Here is a 15,119-nt window from a genome sequence, read left to right on the forward strand (position 1 = left end):
ATGCAGGGGAATTTCCCCCATCCTGGGTTTGTTGCTTCGTAACATCTGGGGCAATGGTGTTGTGTTTGCGGAAACATTTTGTCCAACCTACGAGGGGAAGGTAGGCCCTATGCAATATCATGGTTTGAATAAATTTGAATTTTGTATTTCTTGTAATTTTTCTAGGGTGTTCAATGATTTTCTCCCATTCTTTATCGTCTATGACCCGCCCTATATCTTCCGACCATGTGGTTCACAGCATAGTGAGGGCTGTTCCCGCATGAGGTCGGATCTCAACATGTAGCCATTTTACCAATTGTCTACCCCTTCCCATGTAGTATAGCCTCTTAACCAATTCGTTTGTGGCTGGTTCCTGTCGCTGTGGGGCCCAATGTGTTTTGACATAGTGTGTTACAGCTGCATGTAGTATGTACACATGGTCCGGCACTCCTGTCTCCCTAACGAAGTTTCCATAGTCCAGTAACTGCCCCTCATGGAACAAGTCCGACACTGTCTTAACTCCTGCATCGGTCCATGGAGCAATGGTGCGCTTTGTTATACGCCCAGCTGTTAGTGGTATACCCACTAGGGGGATGTTGCCTGCATAGGCTGGATGTGTACACATGTAGTGGAGTGCTGCTTTCCAACATTGTAATGCTTTACGCAACAGGGTAGGAAGCTGTTGTGGGAGTTTGCAGCGCAGCAGTAGTAGTGGGTGCAAGGCGCCTCCTGCAACATCCCGTTCGGTGTACCCTATTTCTTGGAGGTTGCGTTCGATAGACATGTATGCCCAAATATTTAAAGGTATTTGGAGCAACCTTTAGTATCATGGGCCAGAATGAAATATCCATAGGTAGCGCCTGTTCCCGGAAGAAAAAGGCATGAGATTTCGTTGGGTTAATGGCCAGACCCGATATACCTTTAAATGCAACAAAAATCTCAGCTGGAGGTGCCAAATCCAACCTCAGGTCCCTAGCGTATAGAATGATGTTGTCTCGTATGCGGAGAAGAGGTGGGTGGTGGGCCCGACCGGAACGCCCATCTCCTGCGCTTCTGTTTGTAGCTTAATAGCCAGGGGTTCCAGCACTAGTATAAACAGGAGTGGGGAAAGTGGACATCAATGCCTCGTCCCACGGAACATCGGGTATTCAGCCGAGATATGTCCTCCAGTATGGACAGGAGCAGTGAGGGCATGATATAACAGGCGGAGCCATTTAACATAATCTTCCGGCAGTCCGAATTTTGCAAGTGCCTTGAACATGTATTCCCAATTTAGCGTATCAAACGCTTGGCGGAGGTCTAGTGATAAGCAACCAGCATGAGTGTGATGCAGTGAGGCGGCCGACATGAGGTAGTGCAGGCTACTGGTATTCAGAGACGTACTCCGGGCTGGCAGAAATCCCGTTTGATCTATGTGTATCACTTTATTCAGGAGGGGCAGGAGTCTGTTTGCTAGGATCTTGCTAAAAATTGTTATATTCCGTCGCTAAGAGCGATAGGGGACGGTAGCTCGCCATGTCAGTGGGGTCTCTGCGTGGCTTCGGGAGCATGACCTATGTGGGTAAAAAATCCTAGGACATCAGCAAAGAAAATGACCAATTCTTACATAACCAGAGTTGTGAAGAAGGAACGAAAAATGAACTGTATGTAAACATATATTTAATAAGTATGAATAAAAATCATATAGAAATCAACCTATATGATAGAATAAAAAATTAATTTAAAAAAAACAGACATAAGTATAGCAAATCAATACATATCTTATAAATCCTACACTTTACAAAATGCAATACATTCATATAGATCAATGGTATAAAAAATACTAAAAATATTTTTAGTATTTTTTATACCATTGATCTATATGAATGTATTGCATTTTGTAAAGTGTAGGATTTATAAGATATGTATTGATTTGCTATACTTATGTCTGTTTTTTTAATTAATTTTTTATTCTATCATATAGGTTGATTTCTATATGATTTTTATTCATACTTATTAAATATATGTTTACATACAGTTCATTTTTCGTTTCTTCTTCACACCTCTGGTTATGTAAGAATTGGTCATTTTCTTTGCTGATGTCCTAGGATTTTTTACCCACATAGGTGATTACCCTGCCCTAGGAGTCTGTATTGATACCCAGGGCGTCCTTGTTTTTCTCGCAATTCGGGAGCATGACCACCAGTGCTTGCGCCGTTGTGAGTGGCAATGTCCCCTTTTCCAGCGCCGTGTTATACAAAAGCTCTAGATGGGGCAGGAGGAAGTCTATGTAAATGTCATTGAATTCTGCATGCAACCCATCGAGTCCCGGGGTTTTGTTACGGGGAAGTCCTTTAATTGCTGCCTTGATTTCAGCTTTAGTAACAGGGCCTGAGAGGTCTTTCAGAGCTGCTGGGGTCGTTGTGGGCACGGCAACTCATGTAAGAAGTCATCTATTCACGTGTCAGCGCTATTTTCAGGTTTACTTATAGTGCGGCTTAATATTCACAAAAGGCTGTTTTAATGTAATTTTGGGTGTGAGTTTTATCACCCTCTGAGGAATTGATTTCCCTAATCATAATGGCAGTGGGGTCATCTCGCAGCAATTTAGCCAAAAGAGCCCCTGATTTGTCCGCTTCAGTTTGGCATCTCTGTGTGTAACGCTGGTAATCTATTGTTCGAAGGGATTCTAATTGCTCCGTGTGTTGGATACATAGTTCCTGGAGTGACTCCTGCTTCCCCCTACCGTGTGCGGCCTCCTGCTCTAGTCTATCCATCTTACGTTCCGTGTCTATGAGGGATTTAGGGATCTCCTGTCTAGCTCCCACTGTCGCGCTGATAGCCCTCCCTCGTAGTACCGCCTTAAAGGTGTCCCGCTCGATTAGGCCATTAGAGGCTGTGTTAGTATTTTCGGGGAAGTAATGTGTAATGGCGTCAGCAATGGCGGTACGGAACCCTGTGTCTTCAAGCAATTGCAGCCATAACCTCCATATTGGTACCAGAGTAGGTATCCTGCTCCACGTAATTGTTAACTCTAATGGGTTGTAGCCTGAAAAGGTCTTTGCAAGATATGTAGTGTGTGTGACCTGCATCTTAATTGTGTTCAAGCAATACCGAACCCAATCCCCTAACGTTCCACGTTACAATGACTGAGTGTGTGGATTGAAATAGCAAGTCAGACCCATGCTCCACCCACAGCATGAACCCCATAGTGACAAGCCGCCTCATATCTAGCAAATAAAAAGGACTGCATCCCAACCCAAAACTCCCAATACTCCGTCCGGTCAAATAACTATAACGGACCATGCAACAAAACATGGCAAACAGAACAATGCCCTGTGCTGCAACAGCATTCGCAGATTGGTGTACATCGCCAATGCCGTTCTATGTGCACAGGCCGCGCTCCATTATACAATCGAGCTCCGTCCTCACGGAACCCCGGGCTCAAGCAAATAAAGACCCACAAGGCTGTAACATAGGTTTAGTATAAAAAAGGATATTAGATCAGCGACAGAATCTAGTCCCTAGGCAGCGACACTTGATGATAGTCATCCAAACAGGCCATCTGCTGTTTGAGGTGTCACGGTGGGAAACAGAGCCACACTGCCTTCTGAATCTGATCTGTTCAAATCTTCTTCCGGGAATACTGAATCTTCTATGAGCGCAGGCTGTCGGAATGTAGCGGCTGCAATGAGCACCTGCTCCTTGCCTGTTGCTGTTGATATGATGTCGGATTAGGTCTCGGAGAGTTTCTGCGTATTCGTCTGCTTCGGAGGACGCCATTTTGTCCCGTTCGACCAGAGCTATGTTGTGTGCTTTGCGAGGCGTTATACCCGGTCTCTTTAGCATCGATTACCTCCAGCCATTCTTTGGCGTCCTCCGGGCTTTCGAAAAAGTGTGTCCTGCGCTGATAGATAATTTTTAGTTGGGCCTGGAAGAGTAATGCATATTTTAGGTTCCGGTCCCTCAGTTTTCATTTAATGGCCAGGAAGGAGGAGCGCTGCAACTGCACCATAAGCGTATTCTGCTGTTATCAAAGTTTATTCAATCCAGTATCCGCGCTTTCTGCAACAGTGTGTCCCTGTCCCTATAATTCAGCGGTCGGACTATGAGAGGCTGCGGAGGAGCTCCCGGCTTGGGCCGACAAGTGGGTATTCTATGTGCCCTTTCCACGCAGTATTGAGCAGAGAGGCCCTCTGAGGCAACATAGTCACGGAACCACTGCTCCATGTATGTGGATGGGTCCGTCCCTTTGCTTCTTTCTGGCAGCCCAATGACGCGTACATTGTTCCGGCACGTTCTTCCTTCTGCGTCTTCCACACGGTCTAAAGTGTATTGACTTGTTTCTGGAGTTGTTGTATGTGGGCTGTATTCTGGGCTTGTTGAGGGGACAGATCAGCTAGTACCACAGTGTTCTCTTTTACCGTATCTGCTAATTTGGTATGGTCCACCTTAAGCAGTGTAAAACCAGTCGTGAGGGCGCCTATTTGTTGTTCGATGGCCTTCATAGTAGTATAAGGTCCAGTTTATCCACGGGTTCCGTTTCAGCTGTAGGCAGTATGCAGCTGGGAATTTGCAATTGACCGCTAGGGTCTGCCTGTGACATTGTGGGGTTCGCATTAGAGTCAGTGTCTTGATGTTTCCCCCTGTTGCCGGCCCATCATTGCCGGTCAGAGTGTGTGAGCCAAACAGGGTGTCGTCGCACCGTACTGCACCCAGTGAACTGCTATGTCAGGTTGTCGGATTGGTAGGCTCGTAGTCACAGAGGTGTAGTCCCCAGGTGGGTATTGTAGATACAGTAGGGACAGCACAGGCCGTGGCGCACCACAACTCAAGGTGTTGTGGCTCCCTTCGGCAACTCCTGTTTCTCATTCAGTAGCACAGTGCGCCAAGAGAGACCGCTCCGCTGGAATCACTCTCAGGGCAGTACATACACAGTGCCTCGTATGCCTCTGGTGCCTCGTAAGTGGGGTCAATCAGGTATGCATCCGGCCCCCACTCATGTAACCAGGTACTTATCCCGGGTCCTGCACGCCGTTCTCTTCCTTCCCGGGTGTGGCAAGGGTTCCCAGGGCTCTACAATATGGTGCCGTCCACTAGCTGGTGAGTAGGCTCGCCGCTGTGATGAAGATGCAGATTCCCTACCCTCAGGGCCCACCACAGTTGTATATGCCTCCTCACCGGTAGTTTCTTGCATCCACTAGGCAGTGGCAGGCACAGCTAGACAATCGGGCCTTTTGAGGTGTCCGTCGGATTTGAGGCCTTGGCTGTAGGCCGCAGTACATCCCCGGGGCTTGTGTAGATCTGGTCACAGGGAGTACCCCCAAGGCGTAGCTGTGCCCGACGTCTTCGTCTGGTTCGGTCCGCCGGGGCCACTGTCTATGGAATCCTGTGCCACACACCTAGGACTCTTCCCACAAGAGCTCCGCCGCCACCCAGTCTCTTGCAGGATCCGCCTTCGGTCCGTGGCACAAACCAGCAGGTTCACGTCTCAGGGCCCGCTTCGCCCTTCCTCGCAGCAGACAGGCTCTGGGTCGCAGTAGCCTCCGATTGCAGCCGACTGCTGGGCCAAGGAGTGGACCGGACAACGGCACCGCTCTACTCTACCCCGGCACGCTGCAAGGATCCTCTAGATATAGCATGTGGCAGGGTATAAACAGGATTTTTGGAGCCCGGGTACGGAGCTTCACTAGAAGGCAGCCGCCATGTTCAGCAGTCGGCCACGCTCCCCACGCACCAAGGCATTTGGTTAATTTACAAACATTAATTCTTCCCTCTTCCCTGACAATAATACCAAGGGGAAGAAAGAGGTAAATCAGTTGATATGTGCACTCTTTGGGTGACCTGGGTTCCTATTATAAATGAACAACATTATAGTTTATTAAATTAAACACAGGAACAGGTAGTGTACAAGGTCATTTATTTTGAGGTCCTCTTATTTGTGATAAGGGAGGAAAAGTGCATACCATCGACAGTTCCGATGGCTTAGGGAATGGCGCATTGGCAGGTGATTTATGCAGGGCTTAGCTTTGCATGCTACCCGCAGTGGTTTTACTGACTAGGGTGAGGCAGTGGATAGTGTTGCAAGCATGCGCTCAGGGATGGGTCCTTCGACACCATTATTAATCTTAAGCTCAGTCAGTGTACAGGCCAAGGAATGGCAGCCTATCCTCCAGGTGCTGGGGATGGTTTGTTGGTTGGCAGCTTTTCAGATGTTTGTCGCAAGCTTGCACATGCTGTTGTGTCTTTCGGTCAGTATGATCAAGTAGAATCATTATGGATTGGTATAGCTGGACATAGGAATGCCAGGCTGGAATCCAAGGGATGGTAGAGCAAGTATTCCGTGTTCTGAGTCTAGTATATGCAGTGTGATAAAAAATGGTAGCCGCCAGTTCAATCTTTCATCACTCTAAATTCAAGAGAATAGGCATTTATTTAAGTGTGAACGAGGCCACACACAGGGCTTAGAGGGAACATTCACCTATGCTAACCGGGACTGTGCAAACTAGTATGAGCCGGGTCGTATGCTGGGATCAAAAACCCTCTTCACTGAGCTGCTGGGCATTATGTTGCCAGGGTCGTTGAATGACAGGCAAGGGCATTAAGGGGCCATACTAAGTAACAGGGTCAGCTGCAGGGTGGACTGCGTCAGTTGTCCCTCCACGAAAGGATGTAGTAGCGCTAATAGTAGGCACAATACATATACCCTTTCAAACCAGATGTGACACTATTAGGGGGTTCACTAGGGTTTTGCAATCAAGAAGGTTTGTGCAATCTCTGGTTAACATGGCGAAGTAAGTACATCTTAGAACCAAGGATAGGCTCCATGTTGCTTCCGTTAAGCTCTAATGTCCCACCCGAAGAGTCGGACTAGCCAGGCGGGTTGGGGATGCTGGCAGGCAACATAGAGTGCTGCTGTCCCAACAATTGGGGAAACAAGGTATGTGGGGTGCCTAGTTGCTCCCAACATGGCACATTAATATGGGCACAAACTGGGATGTTACCCAGTTAATGTCGCGACTGCACATGGTGCTAGCAGTTAAGCAAAAGGGAAGTCCCCTCAGAAGGAGCAGCACAGGCGTCATTTCTGTAAGACAGGAGGGATTCATGGCAAGTACATGAGGACACACTTGCTTATTATCACCAATTCCTGGTTCATCAGATAGTTCATCCTGTCAGGCGTTTTTCAGGGACACACTAGGACATTAATGGAGCTGCATGAGGTAGCGGGGTAACGTGCTGTGAGGCAGTGTGGTTTCAGCAGACCCTCAAAAGGGGGCTGTGGCAATACTTGAAACTGGGAACCTTAGATTCTGACAGTGTCATTAGTGATATACACATGAGCCCCTGGTCATGTGGGGTTGGTATGTCCCACCCTGCATTTTAAGGTGTTTAGATTGTAAGCTGAATGCGGACTTGAATTTGTAGAGGGCAATCATTCCAGGGATAACAAAGTAAACCAGGTCTATAGAGGGATTGATCTCCAAGTATCACAGGATCGAGCTTTAGTTACGCAAGCCAAGGGGTCCGGTGCAAATATCTGGGCAACTGCAACAGAGTAGGGGCACCCTGCTCTTGGGCAGGTTTTGGGTTGCTTCAGTTAAGCACAATATTCTCTGCCCTGACAGCCCTAGTAGATAGGCTGGTTGTGGAAGCGGTCATCTAACAAGGGTGAGGCTGCCCCACAAATTGGGGGAACATGGTGTTAAAGCACTTAAAATACTAGAGGATTTAAACTACAGGTTGCAGGAGGTGTGAGCCTACATGAGCCTCAAGGGTAAAGTTAGGCACCATATTGCACTGTATTAATGCAGACAAGTTAACTAAGCTGGTATGCCTAGGGGGGTTTCACCACAGAGGGAGCTGAGCAGGCAAAATTCCCATAAGGAATAAGGGATGCATGGCAAGTGCAGGGGACACCCTTGCTCATAGATTGGCCCAAGGGGGCTTTCCCTACTGGTACACCTAGGAGGCAACAACCTCATTGCCATGGGGAGGAAGTCACTCTTACAAGCCATGAAAGCTGACTTAGGGGAAATCAGCAAATACATGGGTCAATGTGAGCTTTGGTGGTCTGAGATTTATTCCCCGCAGAGTGTGGCACGGAGCTAAGTCAGAGGAGGCCGTTGAACATCCCTGAATGAGCGAACAATTCATGGCGTAAGTTCGCAGACCAGAGGGGTCTGGGTTTCATCGAACACAAGCTGTTTCAGGCTAATGTTAAAGGCTACTTTGATAAAGATGGGGTTCATTGTCACCATTGGAATGGATTTGTTCCCTTGGCCTTTCAGGGGGCCTTGGAAATGAGAGGTGGCAAGTGAGAAGACAGCTGTCTGGGTGGCACTGGCCATCCAGGCGTACGCCTAAGGTTAAGTTGATAAACATGGGGTGCATTTATCACAGGTGGGCATGGACACGTTCCACTGGACATGCAGAAGGCCCTAGAAAGCAGGTTGCAGGTGAGAAAGGAGCTGTTTTGGTGGGGGGCTCTGGCAGCAACGGGGGCTGCCTCCAGAGCTGTGGTGGAGTTACAGGGCAATCTGGAAGCAGACGGGTAGAGTAAGGGTACCTCTGCGGCAGACGGGTACAGTAAGGGTACCTCTGCGCGGCACAATAGGGGTGCCAAAGACCATGAGCCTCAGGGCAGGTTCCTGGAAAACCAAGATGGTGCCCCGTTAGTCCTTCGGGCGGTTGGGGGCCTGATCAACTGGGGGTTTGCCCTTCTACGCTCCACCCTGAACGGGGCATGAGCAATACAGGACCAATGTGTCACGTGATCCGGAGGAGGATCACCCAAAAGGTGTAGCACTGATTGGGTTCCCCACAGTGCTGGCTCATCAGGCGAGCGGGGCAACATAGGTTGGTACTGCTTCCTGCCCTTGGATTGCCGTAAGATAACCCATGATATTGCATACTTTTGTATTGAATAAACCTGCAGCAATATTTTCCCATAACAAAAGTTGTCTTGTGTATTTATTTATTCATGTATGCTCAGACTGTGGGTGGGGATGTTGCCAATAATGACACAATGGCAAATTCAAATATACGATCAATGCAGTGGAGTGCGATCAATTTAGATAATGTTAAGAGTGCTTTGCTTTGGACGTGGACGTGCTGACGTACAAACTGTGGTGTCTTTCCGTTTTGCCAGTTGATGTTTCCTGAGATGTCGGTACTTTCAAATAATTTTGTACCAAGCACTTACAACCTGTATATAGAATTCACAGGTACTTTGCAGTCATTATATTCCTGCCTGATACCTTTATAGGTCTTAACCTTCCTTGTCCATATTATGTATTTTGATTGTTGCTAGCCGGATGCAGTGCTGTGGGTTTGTACCTGTGGAGCTTGACTAATGGTCGCCACAAATGTAATCCTTTTGATATTTCTCACAAATTCAACCACTGATCCAGGACACCATTTGAAAGAGTTGTATTGCAATAGATCCCCAGGACAGCTTTAGATGAATTGGACGGTTACCAACTGCACAGAGGCCCCAAAGTAAACAGAATTTACCTAGATGACAACCTTACATTCTAAGCCTAACGTCATTACAAGAAAAAATGTAAAAGGGTTGTGATTACTGAAACTCTACAGTAATTTATTTTAATAAAGTCTAAAAGTCGAAAAGATTAGCCCACGACCCGCTAAAGCCTGTAATGGCTGCCTATGGCCTCTCAGGACAGACACAGACAAACCTGACAAAAAATCTCTTAAAAGTTCCAAGATCTTAAAGAATTACACGATATGGCTTGTAAACCATGCAGCATACTCCATTAAAAAAATTATTGAACTGTTTCTTGTAAACACTCCTCAATTTGGCTAGGCCTCTAGACTTTTGAATCTCACCAGAGTGTGTTTAGAAAAACCCCTTTATTTGAACCTAATTGTCCAAATTCCAAACCATCAGGCAAAGACTCAACAGTGCCTCCTCTGACAAATAGAGAGAGAAAAGGGAAAGAACAAACAGGAAGCACTCAATGAGAGCCTACTGTCATCTGTTTCAGGATTAGAAACCATGGCCTTCGGACCCACCAAAGTGCACTACAACATTTTTCAGCATTCGCAACAAGAATTTTTGATTCGAAACAGAGGCGAGGATTATGCTTCTCTATTTCTTTACTACTCCAAACAGCAGCCAATGAAAACACAGTAAAACAGAAAAAACATGTAAAAACACTACATGTGCCATGAGGCTTTGAACCACGCCTCCAATAACAACCAATGAACAGAGTTCACAGTATACAAATTAACAAGGCACCAAGGGTGCCTCTGTCTTTGCGAAAGCAGCTGAAAAATCCAAAGTTAAATAGATAAGTAACAGTCAATCTCTCAACGGAGAGCAGCTCCAACAAGGTTCCAACAGGAAACCGGTATCCAAGACGAAGACCTCCTAGTCCTGCCGCAACACAGAATTAAATCTGTTTCGAATCCGCTCCTGAAAATCAGAAACAAGTTTTAGCACAGAGCACAAAAACCCTATAATAACAGGGAGGGATAAAAAATAAAACGTATGCATAATACATCAACTTGCCAGTGAAAACTCTTACCTGTCTCAACAAGTGGGATAATCCTCGCCTCCGTGTCCATAATAGAATTAAAAATTCTTGTCGCAAATGCTGGAAAATTTAGTATTCTATGGTAGGACCGGAGGCTCAGTTTATGCTGGTTTAAAGCTGACCAACAACAACAGAAGAAACATGAGGTATAGGTTTATAATAAAAACACTTTAAACACTGAATCTGAAGACCAACCTGCAGCTTTTAGAGTGTCTTCAAGACGAGAACCCATAATAAAAGCTTTAGACACCATAGCGCCTCTGGCAGAATGCGCACCAAACACAGCAACATCAATACCGGCTTCCGCCATAACACATCTAACCCATCGGGCCAACGAGGCTGTCGAAACAGGTTTGAAGAGTTTCTGAATTAAAAGCAAGGGCCCTAAAGGGTCAGCCCAGTGACTCAAAATACGTTCCTCATACATCTTTAAACATCTCAAAACACATAACTTTTCATTATGAGGAAAAGCAGGATACTCAACTGAATGTGACCATTTTCGTCCTTCTGGAAATGACAAAAGAAACCCCTTGGGGAGAAAAAAATGTGCCAGCCAAATCTGGTGCATGAACAGACACTCTGCGGCATGAAATGAGGCACAATAACATAGTGAGCATTCCTGATAACTGTTTCAATGACAAATCTTTTATTGTCAGGCCACGCTTCTAATAATCCCAGAACCTGGGAGACATCACATGAAGAAGTGTATCTGGGTTTAGAGGCCGAGGCACTCTAATACATGGGTACTCACAAACTTTCTCTCGGGGGCCAAATTTACAGTGTGGTTTGTGGCCGAGGGCCGCACTGGTGGGGGCGGGGTCAGAGGGGGAGGGGGCGGGGCTAAAGCAAAACGAAAACTTGTGACCATGAGGTTGCACACAGATCCCTGCAGCAGATGCCTTCATCCACTGAGCTACCAGACCAATCATACATACATCTTTCTCCCTCCTGCCCTCCCTCTCCATCTCTCTCACCCTCCTGCCCTCTCTCTCCCTCCTGCCCTCTCTCTCCCTCCTGCCCTTCCTCTCCATCATGCCCTCCCTCTGGCATGCAGCCTGGCATGTAGCGCTCTGGAGCAATCTTACTCACTGCATCAAGGTCGACCGTCTGCTTTGGAACATATTTGTTCCTCTCTCAGGATCTCAGCGAGACCAGCTGGGTGCTTGATAGCATCTTAAAAGGAGTGTCAGTAAGCCAGCTCCGTCAACGTGCATGCACGTTGTCAAAGTGGTGGAGCCTCTGATCGGCTATGGTAGGCAAACCCATTTTCCAGAACACCTCCTTCATGACAAGGCTCCGTTAGCATGCGTGCACACTGTGAAGTTGGCGGAGCCTGTGATAGGCTTAGGTAGACGAGCCCAAATTGAATGTTAACTCTTACCTGGCTAGGAGAGTTACGTGGCAAAAGGGTATAATCATGAGGGAAAACCAACTGTTCACATGAAGGCCCAGTACCCGCGAACTCCTGCATGCTGCCACACCCTCGATTATTTAGCCCGGGGCAAGACTTCTTTCCAGCGTGCTCAAGGGGATGCCTGTGAACGTGAGAGAGGTAGCGTGCAGGCTCCAGAGACATACGCCCCAGCCTGGTTGAGCTAGCGACCTACGCCTCACTCCCTGTGAGGGAAGGGGGGCCAGTCCCCGATCGGCACGTCATGCGCGAGGCACACGGACCCTTGCTCGGCGTGAGTGGGGTCCCAAAACGTGGAGTAATGGACAAGAAAAGCAATTATTGGTGTTGGACCCGGCCCTTTAGGCAGGTTCACCCGAGACTTTTTGCTTTTTCCTAGCCTGTTTCTGGAACCTGGTGGTGGTGATTTTAGGCCTCTGCGCACTTTTTCACTGTGGTACAGTATAAAGTGCTTGAGCTCTCTGTGTATGTGTGGTGAGTGACCTGCCCTCCCATAGGAATGAATGGCGAATATGTATGCCCATGGTAGTTCCTGATGTGTGGGGAGTGCAGGGTCGAGTTTGATATGTACGAACTCGTGAGATTGAATGCTGCGAAATGATATATGCGGCATGACTGTGTCTAGTCTAGAAGTGCCACTTTTAGAGGTTGGCATATTTGTGTAATTTGTTGCTGGCGTGTGAATGGCTGGTGAGCCTGGCCCAGAGTGCCTGGGCCTGCTGGTGGATTGACTGTCTGGTTTGAGGATGACGAGGGCTGCAGATCCCCCAGGAGGTTGTCTGAGGCAGCCCGTGGATGAAAGGCAGCATCTGCTGCCAGGGAAGTGGGAGGAGATAGCCCCTGATAGTGAAGGGCTGTGCCTGCCTGACTACAAAGCTGGCTCCACCTCCCGCTGGGCGACTGTCACCTCTGTCCCTGATACTGGAAGACTGAAGGAAGCCAGGAAACCCCCAGAGCCCCAGCAACACCCAGAACTGGTTTAGACCGGGCTCAGGGACCCCTTGCACAAAGACTTCAAAGGACTTCAAAGACTTTTTTTCTGTATAAGAAGGGGCTGTGTCCCCTTCCAATTTGTTCTTGTTTTCTGACTTGAATCTACCAGGGGCGGGTGCTGCCCAGCCCCTGGATGCCTGGAGGACTTCTGGGGACCCCTCTGCCTTGCCTGGGCAGAGGGGGGGACTCTGCTTTGCCCTGGATCCCTGCTGTTGCTGGACTGGTGACCTTTGGTTGCCTATAGCGCTGGGAGCGCTTTATTTTCCCCTTCTAGCGCTTGGGAGCACTTTATTTGACTTCTAGCGCTTGAGGGCGCTTTTTCTAGACCTTCAGCGCTGGGGAGCGCTGGGAATTGCTTTTAGCGATGGGGAGCGCTTTAATGGATTTATCCCCCAGGATTGCAGAGCCTATCGAGTGCCCACCTCGATTTAATGTTTACTTTGCTTAAGAAGCCGGAGCCCGCCCAGCATTTGCTTCCAATTCACCGCCGCTGCCCGAGGCTTGAGCTCGCCGAGGAATCGAAGGCGCCGCGCTGCCATTGGCGGGCTGCGGGAGGCTCGTCCTCTGACTCGCGAGGTGATTGGGCCAACGTTGGAGACTGGTCCCAGGGAGCCGCGCTCTGATTGGCGGGTCCCCGGGAAGAAGCTGCCTCGTCACGAAGGGCTCAATTTGGGAGCCGCGCTCCGATTGGTGAGGAACTGCCGTGTGAGGAGGAAGAATAATGGCGGCGGCTGCTGCGGGGCTCCCGTGACCGAGAGGGAGCCCCGAGGGGAGAAGCGTGGCCTGCTGCTGGGGCTCCCGTGTGCTGAGGGAGCCCCGAATGAGGAGAGCCCCGACGCGAAGGCAGAGAGCAGCTGAGAGTGCAGGCGGGGCTCCGTGGTGGAAGAGGAGCCCCGCGCTGCCCAGAAGAAGAGACCGCCGCGTCGGAGTCCCGGTGAGTGGGGGCTTCTTGTTGGGTGCCTCGAGGCACCATGCTCTGTCCCAGTCTTGAGCGGCCCCATCTGGCAGTGGGCCGCTCCCACCTTGCCCCGCATTCCGTGTCGAGCCCCCGACGCTCCGGGGGCATGTGTAATTTAGAGCCCAGAGAGGCTCTTGCGGGCATTTCTAGCATTCTGAGTCCCCCGAGGGGAACTCCAACGAGGGCATCTTGTAGATGGGGTGTCGGGGCACATTGCCGGTGCCCGCCCCCTCCTGCCTACAAGTGTGATGTTGAGAGCCCAGAGAGGCTCGGGGGCCATTTTCATGACGTCGAGCCCCAGAGGGGGCTCCAACGACCCCACAGTTGTTCTAAGAGCCTGCTAGGCTCAGGGGGGCATTTTATTGAGGAGCCAGAGGGCTCCAGAGAGGAGTTGCTGCAGAGCCTGTGTGGCTCCACCAATTGTGGCGCAATTCGCCAGAGGGGCTACTGAAGGCCCTGCCACAGTTTTTCATGATTCTCCAGCTGCCCAGCAATTAGTGGGCAGCTGCACCGTTTAGGCGCAATTTCAGGAGAGAGTCCCTGTGTGGGACAGAGAGGGCACAGTGGTGCCAGGCCTTCACAGCCGCCCAGCACTTGGTGCCAGCTGCTACGTTTAGGCTTTCTTTTCTTGAGACTGGCGCTGCATGGCAGCGCACCCTGACATTGAGACTCAGGGCGTCTTCGCCCCAACAAGGCCAGTTGGCCTAGGGACTGCCACAGGTAGTGGCTTATGTGAGTTTTTGCGCAATTGTATGGTTATTGCACCTCTGAATGTGTTCTCTTGCATCATGTGTTATTCCTGCACCTCTGAATGTTTTTAGACATTATGTGTCTTCCATTCCTGCGCTGCACCTCTGAATGTTTTAGGCGTCATGTGTCTCCTAGAGCTGCACCTCTGAATGTGTTTGTGATGCATCATGTGCCTTATTCTTAACACCGCTGAATGTGTAGGTTTATGCATCATGTGTTTCCCTTTACTACTCCTCTGAATGTATATTTATGCATCATGGGTAATGTGTTCTTTCCTAGACCCCTAAATGCTGTGTGATACTTAGGTGGTTGTTCTTTCTAATACAGGTGGTCCTAGTGAGGCCCTGGTTCCCTGCGTGACATGCTCCTAAGGTGTTTAGGGTTGCGTAGGTGGTACTTACCTGTTCCCAGTAGTTACTGGATGTGATTTACACTGTTACTTTGTGCTACAGTGATTTTATATCCTTTTATTCTAATTTCTGACAAGTAT

Source organism: Lissotriton vulgaris, chromosome 2_1, assembly GCF_964263255.1.
Source record: "Lissotriton vulgaris chromosome 2_1, aLisVul1.2, whole genome shotgun sequence".
NCBI classification, from domain to species: domain Eukaryota; kingdom Metazoa; phylum Chordata; class Amphibia; order Caudata; family Salamandridae; genus Lissotriton; species Lissotriton vulgaris.